The following is a 15,593-nucleotide window of genomic DNA, read 5'->3' as shown; positions in this document are numbered from 1 at the left end:
CCACTTGCATCCTCTTCTGTGTCCACACCAATGCATATCTCACTGTTAAAGAAGACGCCGAGATAAAACAACTGGACAAGGAGCAGCTGGTGTGCCACATGAGGCCAAAACAAGATTGCAGGGTACTCAGCTGACAACATACATGCAGTAGAAATACAAAAGCAAGTGCAGCAACATGGGTGAGTCTCCACCTCCATTCATTTTATGTTTGTTTAAAATTTCATTTACCAAAGTCTTAGTTTCTTTGGTTCAATGTCATTCTCAAATAATGCAAAGAATAACTAACATGTTCAGTGCTTATAATGTGCCAGGTACTGTTCTAACTAGTTCAAATATATTAATTAATTTCAGGTAGGACTATTATTCATTCTGCCTTTACAGATGAGGAAACTGAGGGACAGAGGAAGCTGGGGGCCAGCCCAGGCCATCTTGTAGCAAAAGCCTATGCTTTTAACCAGTATATAAAAATCTGTCTCAGGACTTAGAGACTTTTGGATGGCCAAGAACTCCTTACTGACTTCCTGTGTGCTTGTGAAAAATCCATTTCATCTTTGCATTATGAGATTCCATCCCAAATTAGTAAAATTTGATTGAGTGAAAATTTCTTGTCATCACAGACATATTAAAGTAGAAACACTTTGCTACTCTTTCTTATAAATTCAAACAATTTCTCAAACACTCATCCATGTGAGCATTATGTAATGATGAGTCAGAGCTGTCTGAAAGGTTTGGGAATGATTTCTTATTCACACTGCTAATTGTTTAATCATGCTAAAATTATATTGACTAAATATTCTTCATATATTATCGAAATGATTTCTGACTTCAGGTATACATATGAATCAATGGTAACTTGCTATATTCTTCTCATTATCAACATTTAACAATTAATAAAATATTAAATTTACGGAATTCACCTATGGAAAAGAGCTAATGGGAAGTGGGAAAAGGGAGAGGAAAAACTGCTGTAAATGAAGGTGAAAAAATGAGAAAGAAGAATTCAATTTTGTAAGTAAGTGTTAGAAACTGTTTGTTGAGGAGAAAAAAATGAAACAAATAAGTCAGATGCTCCGTTAGGCATGAAGCTTCTCCATCCTGAAATAGAAGTAGTGTGAGAAGCTTAACTTTTTGGGGAAAAAATGGGTATTCTAGAGCCACTTATTTTGTTTTTTGTTTTTTTTTTCCACTAATAATGTGCTCACACAAGAGAATATTACATTGTGAATTCTGAGAGTGCGGTCACATTTCTCACTTTTTTTGGTATTTTGTATAGTAGCTAATGCTGTGCTTTGCATACAGGAAGGTGTTGATGAATATTGATTTGACTGGAAGACAGAATAGATGAGCAGAACATTTAAAGCAGGGGTGCCCAACCTTTTGGCTTCCCTGGGCCACATTGGAAGAATAAGAATTGTCTTGGGCCACATGTAAAATACACTAACACTAATGAAAGATGATGAGCTAAAAATAAAATAAAATAAAAATAAAAAATAAAAAAACTCATAATGTTTTATGAAAGTTTACGAATTTGTGTTGGGTGGTATTCAAAGTCATCCTGTGCTCCATGTGGCTGTGGGCTGTGGGTTGGACAAGCTTGATTTAAAGTCTCTGGTGAGGCTAGGCGTCTGTAATCTCAGCACTCTAGGAGGCCAAGACAGGTGGGTCACCTGAGGTCAGGAGTTTGAGACCAGCCTGGTCAACATGGTGAAACCCCATCTCTATTAATAATACAAAATATTAGCCAGGTGTGGTGGCGGGCGCCTGTAGTCCCAGCTACTCGAGACGCTGAGGCAGGAGAATCACTTGAACCCAGGAGGTGGAGGCTGCAGTGAGCCGAGATTGCGCCACTGCACTTCAGCCTAGGCGGCAGAGTGAAACTCCGTCTCAGAAAAAAAAAAAAAGTTTCTGGGAGGTACTCCTATAGACATTTTGGTTTGGCAGACACACAGATGAGTATGTAGGACTTGGAAATGTGGTCAAATGTGCACAGAGACATGCACGTTCTACTGAACGGTGCTCTAGTAATCAGGCCATAGCATCATTGCATACGTGTCAGGAAAATAATAACTGGTGAATGGCTCATCCTGAGTACAATTCCAGTAACAGTTCTGCCTTGATTTATTTTGTGATTGCAAATAATGTATTATCTTCTGTCATTCTAGCTTGTTTTCTACATCTATAATGGAATATTGTATCAAGGTACCCTAAAGTCACTTAGCTAACTATGATGCTGCAGATGAAAATAAGTGTTATTTGCGGCTTGCTTAGAAATATTTTCTGGCCGGGTCCAGTGGCTCACGCCTGTAATCCTAGCACTTTGGGAAGCTGAGGTGGGCAGATCACAAGGTCAGGAGATCCAGACCATCCTGGCTAATACGGTGAAACACTGTCTCTACTAAAAATACAAAAAATTAGCCAGGCATGGTGGTGGATGCCTGTAGTCCCAGTTACTCAGGAGGCTGAGGCAGGAGAATTGCTTGAACCGCGAGGAGGAGGTTGCAGTGAGTGGAGATTGCGCCACTGCACTCTAGCCTGGGCGACAGAGCCTCCGTCTCAAAAAAAAAAAAAAAATTTCTGAGATAAAGGTCAAAAGTATTTTTAAAACAGGGTTATTCTTAAAACAATGGCATAATTAAATGTAAGCATATGACCACAACATTATGCGCTGACAACTTACATGTATAAAAATTCAATATTTCTCAGTAATCCCTGATCAAACATATTGGCATGAAATATAGAGGAATTAGAGTGATTACAAGCAGAAGTAAACAAAATGTTATTCCATATTACAGTTGCTGTGGCAACCCACAACTTTTTTTGTTTGTTTGAGACAGTTTCTTGCTCTGTTGCCCAGGCTGGAGTGCAGTGGTGCAATCACGGCTCACTGCAACCTCTGCCCCCCGGGCTCAAGTGATTCTCCCACCTCAGTCTCCTAAGTAGCCAGGACTACAGGCATGTTCCACCACACCCAGCCAATTGTTAAATTTGTAGTAAAGATGGGGTTTTGTCATGTTTCCCAGGCTGGTCTTGAACTCCTGAGCTCAAGCGATTTGGCTGCCTCTTCCTCCCAAAGTGTTAGGATTATAGGAGTCGGCCACCATGCCTTGCCTCTTTTTCTGCACTGTGTATCAAAGCCACAACATGATGTTTTTTAAGTGATGTTATAGCAGCCCAAGTTCTGAGTACAATAGTTAATGACTCATCTCATTGAATTGTGTTAATCTTACTTGTTCACTGTCATGGAGGGAAGTAAAAGCCTTACAGTACCTAGAAAAAATGGCCAGACTTTATTTTGAGTTTAAAGGGTCAGAATTTTATTCTTCTGAAAGGATATTGAGATACATTGAGAATAAGCAACAAATGTGGGCTTATATATGAGCTGCCATGAGGTGACTTCCCAGTGCCAGACTTAAATGGTTACTGATGATTTTTAAATCTTGAAATATTACAGGACTGTAGGCTTATCACTTACTTGTGTAGTCTGTACCATTATCAATAACAAAAATGCTTTTTCCCCAACTATGTAACATGTTGAAGTCACTGTGTCAAGATCATAAGCTATAACAACCTAACATAAATTACATTTTATTTTAAAATAAAAATTTTTCTCATAGCATAACATTTTTAGTACAACATTTTCTTATAACAATTAAAAGCAGACAAATCACAAGTATATGAGCTCAATGAATTCTCACAACTGCATAACCTCCACTTAGATCAAAATATAGAATATTGCTAGCATCCTAGTAGTTCCTTGTTCTTTTTCTTAATCATTATCCGTCTTTTTTCAAAAGTTATCCACCATCTTGACTTCTAAGACATAGACTGGCTTTAGCCTTTTACAAATATAAACATTTTAATTAAACAAATATACAAAATCACGCAAATCATAAGCACACAACCAACAAATTTTCATAACTGAACATCTATATCTAACCAGCACCCAGATGAAAAACCAGAACATTGTCAGCATCCCAGAAGGGGATCCCCCTCCTGTCCCCATCAGGTGATTTCCTCCCCCACAACAAGGATAACCATTATCTTGATTTATAACATTATATTCAATTTTACCTGTTTTCAAACTTTCATTCTCATTGCTGTATAGTATCTCATGTATGAATATACCATTTACTCTTTCTACTGTATTAGTCTTGTGAGTTGTTTCATTGGGGCTAATACAAATAGTAATGTTGTGAACATTTTTGTGCATATCTTTCAGTGGACATCGTTCCATACCTCAGAGTGCAAGTGCTGAGTCATAGGATATGTATATGTCCAGCTTTAGTATATACTACCAAGCATAGTTCCAAAGTTGTACCAATTTGCATTCCTATCAGCAGCATGTGAAAATTCCAAGTGCTCCATATTCTTGCTAACCCTTGGTATTATTTGTTATTTTAGCCATTTTGGGGGGGCATGTAGTGATACTGCACTGTAGTTTTATTTTCCATTCTCATGATGATTAATATCATTGAACACCTTCTCATGGGTTTATTGGCCAATTAGAGATCTGCTTCTGTGAGGTGTCTATTCAAGTCTTATGCTCATTTTTCTTTTTCTTTTCTTCTTCTTTTTTTTTTTTTTTTTTTTTTTTTTTTTAGACAAGGTCTTTCTCTCGCCCAGCCTGGAGTGCAGTGGCGTGATTCATGTCTCATTGCAGCCTCCCAGACTCAAGTGATCCTCCTGCCTCAGCCTCCCAAGTAGCTGGGACTACAGGCATGCACCACCCTGCCTTGGCTAATTTTTGAAATTTTTGTAGGGACAGGGTTTCGCCATGTTACCCAGGCTGGTCTCCAACTCCTTAGCTTAAGCAATCCACCTGCCTCAGCCTCTCAAAGTGCTGGGATTACAGGCGTGAGTCACTGTGCCCAGCCTCGTTTTCTAATGTATGTTTTTGTAAGTATTTATATATTCTGGGTACGAATCAGATATATGTATCACAAGTATCTTTTTCCATTCTAGAGCTTGCCTACTCATTTTCTTATTGGTATCTTTGGCAAACAGAGGTTATTAAGTTTAATGTAGTTCAACTGATCAATTTTTTCCCTTACAGTTAATGCTTTTTTGAGTCATAGATGGGAACTCTTTGCCTACCCCAAAGTCCTGAAGATATTTTCCTACATTTTCCTTAAAAAGTTTTAGTGTTTTCTCCTTCATGTTTAGATCTACATACCATTCAAAATGGATTTTTGTGAGACACTGTCCAATAGTTTTTTCCCATGTTGATGTCCTATTCACTCAGTACTGTTTGTTGAAAAGACATCTTTTCTAAATCATGCTTTTGAGACAAGCCTATATGAGAGGCACTTTCAGAAAACATAAGCCTTTATAAGCAGAATTATGTATAATTATGTGCCAAATTTGGAATGCTCTAAATTGCCAATACAGATAGCATAGGAAAATTAATTTCTTTGTTTCTAGACCAGGAATCATCAGGCTTTTTATGTAAAGAATTAGATAGTAAATAATTTAGGCTTTGTGGGCCATATAGTCTCTGTCACAACTACTCAACTGTGTTGCTGTAGCAAGAAAGTAGCTATAGACAATATGAAAATAATGGACATACTTATGTTCAAATCAAACTTTATTTATAAAAACAGGTGAGAGACTAGATTTGGTCAAAGTACTGCTGTAGTCTGCCACCAAAATTATCAAATAATTATGCATTTGTCTATTTCCTTGCATCAGCGAAAATCTGGTACAAGATCTCAGGCAGCTCCCTGGCCTGATCCTGCCTGATGATTATTCAGTAGAGTTGATATTAATTCATCCAGTCTAAACTACCTTAGCTCTTTTTTAAGTATCTATGGTAAGACTGAGTGAATCAGTATCAACTTCTCCAGTGAACCCTTCCTCAGGTAGTCATGTGGTGAGAGTCTTCAGGATGGTCTGGAAGGATTAATGTGGTATAAACTTCCCTTTATGGATGGAAGGGAATAGACTTCTTCAAGGAGTTGACTGGACAATCCCCCACACCCGCGTCATTTTATTGGCAGCTTGACATCTTTGTGGGGACCTGAAGGTTAGGGATGTTTGCACGCAGGATTGGAAACACTGCAACATCCATTGCTCTGTGTGTAGATGAGCTGTGTCCTCTAGCTAAATTAAAGCAGACTGTGTCCCTGTAATCTCACCCTGTGTCAATGGCCTCTGTCAATTTTTTCACAAACCCTTTTGACAGCTACACTTTTGGTTATAGACTATAATGTTTTTTGTTTTGTTTTTGTTTTTTTGAGACAGGTTCTCATTCTGTTGTCCAGGCTAGAGTTCAGTGGTGTGACCACAGCTCATGGCAGCCTTGACCTCCTGGGTTGAGACAATCCTTCCATCTCAGCCTCCCAAGTAGCTGGTACTACAGGCACACACCACCATGCCTGGCTAATATATTTTGTATTTTGTTTTGTAGAGATGGGGTCTCTCTATATTGCCCAGGCTGGTCTCAAACTCCTGAGCTCAAGTGATCCACTCACCTTGGCCTCCCAAAGTGCTGGGATTACAGGCGTGAGCTACTATGCTTGGCCTAGACTATGACTTTTATTTAAAGGTAATGTCAGAAATTGGCCTAAGCCATAAACCAATCAGGAGTCAGGAAAAACTACAAAGTTGTTTAAACACTGAGCATTTTCCTCCTCTGAAAATGTTCTTTGTGTACTGCTTGATGTGTTATTACCAGTTGAACACTATTGGTTTTGTTACCGGTCTGAACAGAAAAGTGAATTTAGAAATGAATTTTGCTGAGAGTTTTCTGCTTCAGCTTCCCTCATTTATTGTCACATTTCCAATAGCAATTTATATATTTTAAGTAACCATCATAATTTTTAAAAGACAGTTTAAAGCATCACTTAAGGAGCAGTGAGAAAGTAATTAAATCTTATTACTTAAATAGTTAATTCTTTCATAAAATAGAGGATTGTACAGATAACACAGTGAACATCTTGGTTGCCAAACATTCCTCTAAATCTTTTCTGGAAACTTCTCCACTGAGTTCCTTTTCTAGACACAGGTTTTTGAATGAGAGGCTGTTCTCTTTCAAGGCCAATGAACCCTGTTCTCAGACAACATAGAATTCAGATAAAGAGATTTTAGCTTGAGTGTGGGTGCTCTACTGAGTAGAGGAGTCGAAAACTCAGGACCAACTGTCAGTAGCTGTTTTCATCATGTAAACTAAAAAACAGAGTAAGGTGGACTGCAGCAATAGTGAAGAATGACAAAAGAGCAGAGTTAGGGGGTGCAGGGCATCCCTAGGCTGCCCATAGCATTCCAGATGGTTCTGTAAGCCCAGCTGCAACACATAGGTCTACAAGACACAAATTTATTCTTTAAACCAATTCCTCCATTCTTTTCTCTCTCTCCTTTCTTTTTAAGGCTAGCTAAAACGAGTATCTGTTACTTTCAACTAAAATAATTCTAACTAATGCATCATCTAGTCCAGACTTCTCATTGTACAGGAAAAGAAACAGAAGCCCAGGAATGATCAGTGCTTTGCTCAGACACCCTATTTTCAGCGACACAGCTGTGACTAGAACTCAGTCTCTCCTTCTTCCTCTTTGGTGGGCTTTTCTCTGGGTGGGGCTAGACTGATATTTATTTAATGAACTCACCTTGAATCTCAGTTTGGAATTAGTTCTTTTTGAATGGATTTGTCATTTTTCTTTTGGTTTGAGTAGGCAACAGACTGTCTCTGAGGTCCTTACTGACCAGAAGAGAAACACTCAGCTTTACAGTTTTGCTTCTCTTGCTTCAGCAATTTGAGCTAATTATGGAAAAGCCTTATTTGGTGTAGTGAATTCTGTGCACCATCCAGATGTCCCCTTCAGAACCAGGCATTTATTTCCCTACCTCCTGAGAGTGTTGGCTGCAGAAGCTGACAGCTATGGCTCTTTCTAAGAGTTGCCCCACTGATGGGAATTGTCTCACCAAGGTTATGCCTCTTCCCTGGGGCAGGCCTGTCCTCAGTGCCAGGGAACAAAAGCCTGGTCCCCTTGCTTCAATTCAGAACAATTCTGAAGGCTATTTCAGCTCCAGGCCCCCTCTGCAGCTGCATTGAAATTCAACCACTCCCTCCAATCTTGCTTCCCTCACTTCCTGAGAGCACTCCCTAATTTAAAGCTCCTGTGTATAAATCTCTACATCAGTCTGTTTCTCTGGGAATCCTGTCTAAAACACAGTAGACTTTTTACTGTTCCATTGCCACAGTAAAAGATAAGAGGAAAAAAAAGGCTACATAGAGCAGTCTGTGGCAGGAAGCTTAAGATCCCTCAAAGTACTCCTCCCTCACAAACAAAATCCTGTGTTTCTCTTTCGAATTTATATATTTTTTTTTTTTTTTTTTCTGGAGACATGGTCTCACTGTGTTGCCCAGGCTGGAGTGCAGTGACTATTCTCAGATGTGATCACAGCTCACTGTGGACTTGAATTCCCTGGGCTCAAGTAATCGGCCTCCTGAGTAGCTAGGACTACAGGCACATGTCACCGTACTCACCTCCAATTTGCATTTTTAAAAATGGTGTTAGGTGTGAATTATTTCATACCAGGTTATTTCTTTAAGACACTAAAAATACATCACATTGTGTTTTTATTATATTTTACAAAGCTCGTTCTAATACATTATTTTTATATTTTTAAAATACTGTATTTAATTGCTAATTAGAGCTAGTTTCATGGGAATTGCCTACTTCCTTGCTGGTCTTCCACACTAGACTGTCTTGTCTTTGAATCACTAGCACCTGTCTTTGAGACTGACCCTGGGCAAGTATTCAGTTAATCTTGGTTGAATAAATGAAGAGATTGCATTCAGTTGAAATTGGGGAAAAGATTATAGCAGAAGAAAAAAATCCTAAAGGCCCGAATCACGTTTCATTGAATAAGATTTCTTATCCTCAGGAGACCAGAGCTATTAACAATGAATTGCCAGAAAGATATTTTAGAAACTTGTTTTTTTCAAAAAGAATCAGTATCCAGGCTGGGTGCAGTGGTTCGTGCCTGTAATCCCAGAACTTTAGGAGGCTGAAGTGGGAGAATCACTTGAGGCCAGGAGTTCAAGACCAGACTGGGCAACATAGTGAGACCCTGTCTCTACAAAACTAAAACAAAAAAAAATTAGCCAGGTGTGGTGGTGTGTACCTGTAGTCCCAGCTACTTGGGAGGCTGAGGCAGGAGGATCACTTGAGCTCAGGAGGTTGAGGCTGCAGTGAGCCATGACTGTGCCACTGCACTCCACCCTGAGTGACAGGGTAATGCCCTGTCTCAAAATAATAATAATAATAATAATAATAAGAAGAAGAAGAATAAAGAAAAGAAAAAGAAAAAAAGAATTGGTATCTGGAATTCTGAGTTTGGCAACATGTAGACTAAGTTAATAGAACCCTACCCATAACAAAATTATGTATGAGATTCAATTTTAATTTCCTCCAACATTTTATTTTGGAAAACTTCAAAGCTAAAGTTAAAAGTTGGAGAACAAAAATGAGCTTCCCCCCCTTTTACCTCTCTCTCTTTCTTTGAGTATCTTTATGAACTAATAGATTATTATTATTATTATTATTTTTTGAGATGGAGTTTTGCTCCTGTTGCCTAGGCTGGAGTGCAATGACGTGATCTCGGCTCACCACAACCTCTGCCTCCTGGGTTCAAGCGATTCTCCTGCCTCAGTCTCCCGAGTAGTAGCTGGGATTACAGGCATGTACCACCATGCCCGGCTAATTTTGTATTTTTAGTAGAGATGGGGTTTCTCCATGTTGGTCAGGCTGGTCTCGAACTCCCTACCTCAGGAGATCCGCCCGCCTCGGCCTCCCAAAGTGCTGGGATTACAGGCGTGAGCCACCGCACCCAGTCGGATTATTATTTTTTATACAGTGTGCTAGTCTATCATGGTCATTATTATTTTTGATGATAAATTGTCCCATGTTTGATCAGCAAGTCTTCCTTCAATCTGACCTCTGTGTCCTTTTAACATGACCCCACTAATCGTTTGTTATTTCTTTGCATTCTGGCACGTACTACATGGCTGAACTCACAAGAAGGGAGTTCTTGTGAATTCCCATATGCCAGAAAGAAAAGAGATCTGAAAGCAAAGTAGTGCATAACTGTACACTGACACTGATGTAGTCCTGGAGGTAATTAGGGAACTTAGAAATAAACCCTAACAGCTACTCATATCCGTAAGTGGTGAGTGCAGCAGAGAGCAGAACTACGTTTTTGGCTTGGCATAAAGCTAGGACCCTTCAAAAGATTGTAAGTGCCATGAAAGGCGGATGAGAAACTCTCCCCATAAGCCTAAGGACAGCAAGGTTCCAGGGACTCTGGGCAGGGGGAAAAAATCACTGGTGAGAGATAAAAATTGCCACACCATGGCGGGTACAGTGGCTCACGCCTGTAATCCCAGCACTTTGGGAGGCCGAGGCGGGTGGATCACCTGAGGTCGGGAGTTCAAGACCAGCCTGACCAATATGGTGAAAACCCATCTCTGCTAAAAATACAAAGATTAGCTGGGCGTGGTGGCAGGCTTCTGTAGTCCCAGCTACTTGGGAGGCTGAGACAGGAGAATCGCTTGAACCCAGGAGGCAGAGGTTGCAGTGAGCCAAGATCATGCCACTGCACTCCAGCCTGGGTGACAGAGTGAGACTCCATCTCAAAAAACAAAACAAAACAAAACAAAACAAAACAAAAAAACTGCCACACATGTGGTGATTTAGATTGCATTTAATTACATTTAAATAAACTTATTTTACTTTATTTTTATTTTTTTGAGATAGGGTCTCACTCTGTCACCTAGGATGAAGTCCAGTGGTACCATCATGGCTCACTGCAGCCTCCACCTCCCTGGGCTCAAGTGATCCTCCCACCTCAGCCCCCCAGTAGCTGAGATTACAGGCATGTGCCACCGAGCCTGGCTCATTTTTAAAATTTTTGTAGATATGGGGTTTTGCAGTGTTGCCCAGGCTGGTCTTGAAATCCTGGGCTCAAGCAATCCTCCTGCCTCATCCTCCAAAATCCCCTTCTGGGATTACAGGCATGAACCACTGCACCAGGCAATTTAATTTTAAATGATTTGTATGGTATGGAAGTCTCCAAAATACCCTCAGGGTGCCTAGCAAAGGCATGCACAAAATCTATTTGGAGGGACGTTCCCACAATCCACAACTCAACATATCTTCATAGAATTAACAATTGCCATTCAAGATGTACCCACAATAAAAAATGACAAGACACATGAGGAAAGAATGTGTGGTGAGCAAAGAGGAGTATTGACCATGCAGTACTCGATAGGTTAGGACATTCTGAAAGAAAGTATAAATTAGAATCTTTAAATGGTGAAATAAATGAGGAACCAAAATTAAACAAATCACTGTGAAAAAGGAACAATGAATTTTCCTAACAACTTATTTCTAATAATGTAGCAATTAAAAAATAAACTCAATAAAATTAAATAAGAAATACATGGTGTGGATAAACAGCTGATTAGACACAACTAAGGAGAGTAGTGAATTACAGCAGGTACCAAATTTGTGAAATTAAGCAAATTAACCAGAATGAAGCACAATGAGAGATGTCTGACAAGAATTCTTGTAGGAAAGAATAGAGATGGCGGGGTGTGGTGGCTCACACCTGTAATCCCAGCACTTTGGGAGGCCGAGGAGGGCGGATCACTTGAGATCAGGAATTCAAGACAAGCCTGGTCAACATGGCAAAACCTCATCTCTACTAAAAATACACAAATTAGCTGGGCATGATGGTGCACACCTGTAGTCCCAGCTACTCGGGAGGCTGAGGCAGGAGAACCACTTGAACTGGGAGGCAGAGGTTGCAGTGAGCTGAGATCCTGCCACTGCACTCCAGCCTGGGCAACAGAGTGAGAATCCATCTCAAAAAAAAAAAAAAAAAAAAAAGGCCGGGCGCAGTGGCTCACGCCTGTAATCCCAGCACTTTGGGAGGCCGAGGCGGGCGGATCACAAGGTCAGGAGATCGAGACCATGGTGAAACCCCGTCTCTACTAAAAATAGAAAAAATTAGCCGGGCGCAGTGGCGGGCGCCTGTAGTCCCAGCTACTCGGGAGGCTGAGGCAGGAGAATGGCGTGAACCCGGGAGGCGGAGCTTGCAGTGAGCCGAGATTGTGCCACTGCACTCCAGCCTGGGCGACAGAGCAAGACTCCGTCTCAAAAAAAAAAAAAAAAAAAAGAAAGAAAGAAAGAAAGAATAGAGAGTTTTTGTGAGGTAGTATTTGAAAATGGATGAGAATTTTCTAGAATTGATGCACAACATAAATCCTCAGTAAGAGGAAATAGACCAAGTGTTGAGTGGGATAAATAAAAATAAAACCTCTACCTAGAATACCAAAGAAAAGACAAAAATCTTACAAGCAATCATAAAGAAAGGGTGGATTAGCCAAAAGGATTTGCAAAGAGATAATAGACTTTTCAGCAGTAAAATGAGAGGGTAAAAGATAATGCAATATTATCTGTGAAGTGTTAAAGGAAAATAAAGCCTATGTAGAATTCTATACCAAACTATTATTCAGGATTAAGGGTGAAGATAAATATTTTTAGGGACAGTTTCACTGAAAAAACTATTAAGAACGTACTTCAAGAAGGAGGAAATTGAATTCAAAAAGGAAGAAGGATTCAAGAAGCAGTGGTGAACAAAGAAAATGTTGAATATGTAATTATATTTTAGTAAGCATTTAGTGTAAAGTGAAAAGTTAATGACTAATGAAGGAAGTGGTTAAAAGCAAGGTGGAACTACATATAAGGAGATTCACAAATATGTTAAAATAAATTGCCTCCATTACCTCTGTATCAGTCTGTTTGCGTTGCTATAAGGGAATACCTGGGGCTGGGCAATTCCTAAAGACAAGAGGTTTAATTGGCTCACCATTCTGCAGGCTGTACAAGCATGACACCAGCATCTGCTCCACTTCTGATGAGGCCTCATGAAAGAAGATGAAGAGGGAGCCGGCTTATCACAGGGCAAGAGTAGGAGCAACAGAGATGGGGAGACGTGCCAAGCTGTTTTAAACAACCAGGTCTCTCATGAGCTACCAGAGAGAGAACACACTCATCACCAAGGTGATGGTGCTAAGCCATGCATGAGGGATCCATGCCTATGATCCAAATACCTCCAACCAGTCCCCACCTCCAACAATGGGATTACATTTCAACATGAGATTTGAGGGTAGCAAATATCCAAACTATATCATCCTCCCCAAATTACCTCATGCCCATTCTTAATCCCTCTCGCCCACCTGTCCCTCTGCCCTCATCTCTTGGAAACCACTGATCTGCTTTCTGTCACTATTGAGACAGGCAGGCTGGTTGGTTCCGTTTTAATGTGGTCTGGAGGAAAAGAACAAAAGCCCCTTGCTTAAGTGCTAGCTTACCTCTCAGCCAATTAGTAACAAAATGCCTAAGAAACTATTAAAAACAACTTTGTCCCTCAGGGAGCTAGGGACCTCCCCAGGGCTCTGCATGTGCAGCTAGACTTCATCTCCAACCTACAGTTACCCCTTCCTCATTTTAATGCTAACAATCACACCCAGACCATGAAGATTTAAAATACTAATGCTACATCGGATGTATGAAGAAGCATGTGGAGCCACTGTGCAAGTGCTAGAAAAAACCCTCCCATACATGCGCTGACCCAACCCTTCCCTATAGAGAGACTCATTAAAACTAATCCACACACTACCCTCAAGGAGCGGCCCATTCCTTTTGCTTTCATGGTGCTGGCTCCTTGTGCACAAGTTGAATAAAGTTTCCTTTGCTGCTATGTTTGGTGATCTCTCTTGATTTCTATACTGGGGGATTGCAAGAATCTGGGGCACCTGCCAGTAACACTATGAATTAGTTTGTAGTTTCTAAAATTTCATATAAATGGGAGTCATATAATATACACCTTTTTTTTTTGGTCTGGTTTCTTTCACTCAGGATAAATATCTTGAGATTCATCCATGAGGTGACATATAGCTATTGCTGTTTCTTTTTATTCCTCAGAAGTATTCCATTGTTTGCATTTGTATGGATGTACTGCAATTCATCCCTTCATCTGTTGATGATATTTGGGTTATTTCCAGTTTCTGGCCATTTCAAATAAAGCTAATATAAATAAATCTTTGTATAGAAAGTTCTTTCATTTTTCTTAGGTAAATACTAGCAGTAGAAAATTTGGATTATATGTGAGGTATGTGTTTAACTTTTTAAGAAACTGAGCAGACGGGCACGGTGACTTACGCCTGTAATCCTAGCACTTTAGGAGGCCAAGGTGGGCAGTTCACAAGGTCAGGAGTTCGAGACCAGCCTGGCCAACATGGTGAAACTCTGTCTCTACTAAAAAAACAAAAAATAAAAATAAAAATTAGCCAGGCGTGGTGGCACGCGCCTGTAATCCCAGCTACTCAGGAGGCTGAGACAGGAGAATTGCTTAAACCTGGGAGGTGGAGGTTGCAGTGAGCTGAGATTGTACCACTGCACTCCAGCCTGGGTGACAAAGCAAGACTCTGTCTCAGGAAAAAAAAAAAAAAAGGAAAGAAGGTGAACAGTTTTCCAAAGTTGTTCTGCTCTTTTACATTCCCATAATCAACTTATGAAAATCCCAGGCCGGGTGTGGTGGCTCATGTCTATAATCTGAGCACTCTGGGAAGCCGAGGCAGACGGATCACTTGAGGTCAGGAGTTTGAGATGAGTCTGGACAATACGGTGAAACCCATCTCTACCAAAAATACAAAAATTAGCCAAGTGTGGTGACACATGCCTGTAATCTCAGCTACTAAAGAGGCTGAGGCATAAGACTTGCCAACATTTGGTATGGTCAACCATTCTAATATTGGCCATTCTAATAGGTATGTAGTAGTATTTCATTGTAATTTTTGATGTCCAGTGACTAATGATGTTGAACAACTTTTCATATGCTTATTTTCCACTTGAGTATCTTTTCGGAGGAAGTGTCTGTTCAAATATTTATCTATTTTAAAAATTGGGTTGTTTTCTCATTATTGAAAGTTCTTTATATATTGTGGGTAAAAGTTATTAGATATACAATTTATAAATATTTTCTCCAAGTCTGTGGCTTGTGTTTTCATTCTCTTAATAGTTACTTTTACAGAGCAAAACATTTTTATGAAGTTCAGTTTGTTTCTTTAAAATATATTATGCTTTTAGTGTTGTATCTAAAAAATCTTTTCCTAAAAAAGGTCACAAAGATTTTTCTCTTGTTTGCTTCAAGTAGTTTTGTAGTTTTAGGTGTGAAAGGAAAATATCTTGGGCCCCCAAAATCACTAAGCTAAACGGAAAGAAAATTCAAGCTGGGAACTGCTTAGGGCAAACCTGCCTCCCATCCTATTCAAAGCCATCCCTCTGCTCACTGAGATAAATGCATATCTGATGGCCTCTTTTGGAAAGGCTAATCAGAAACTCAAAAGAATGCTGCCTTTATAGAGATAGATACTCTCTATCTCTAAAAAGAAACTGTACAATTATATATTAGCTACAGAAATAATCCCAGTGCTTTAGAAAACAAAGGCCACTTTCTGTAGAGAGCTGGCACACACTGTGATTTTTTTGACTAATTTAATATTTTTTAGGACTAAATATCATTTTAAT

The sequence above is a fragment of the Papio anubis genome, chromosome 5, assembly GCF_008728515.1.
Source record: "Papio anubis isolate 15944 chromosome 5, Panubis1.0, whole genome shotgun sequence".
Classification (NCBI taxonomy): Eukaryota; Metazoa; Chordata; class Mammalia; order Primates; family Cercopithecidae; genus Papio; species Papio anubis.
Note: the sequence above shows the minus strand (reverse complement) of the source record.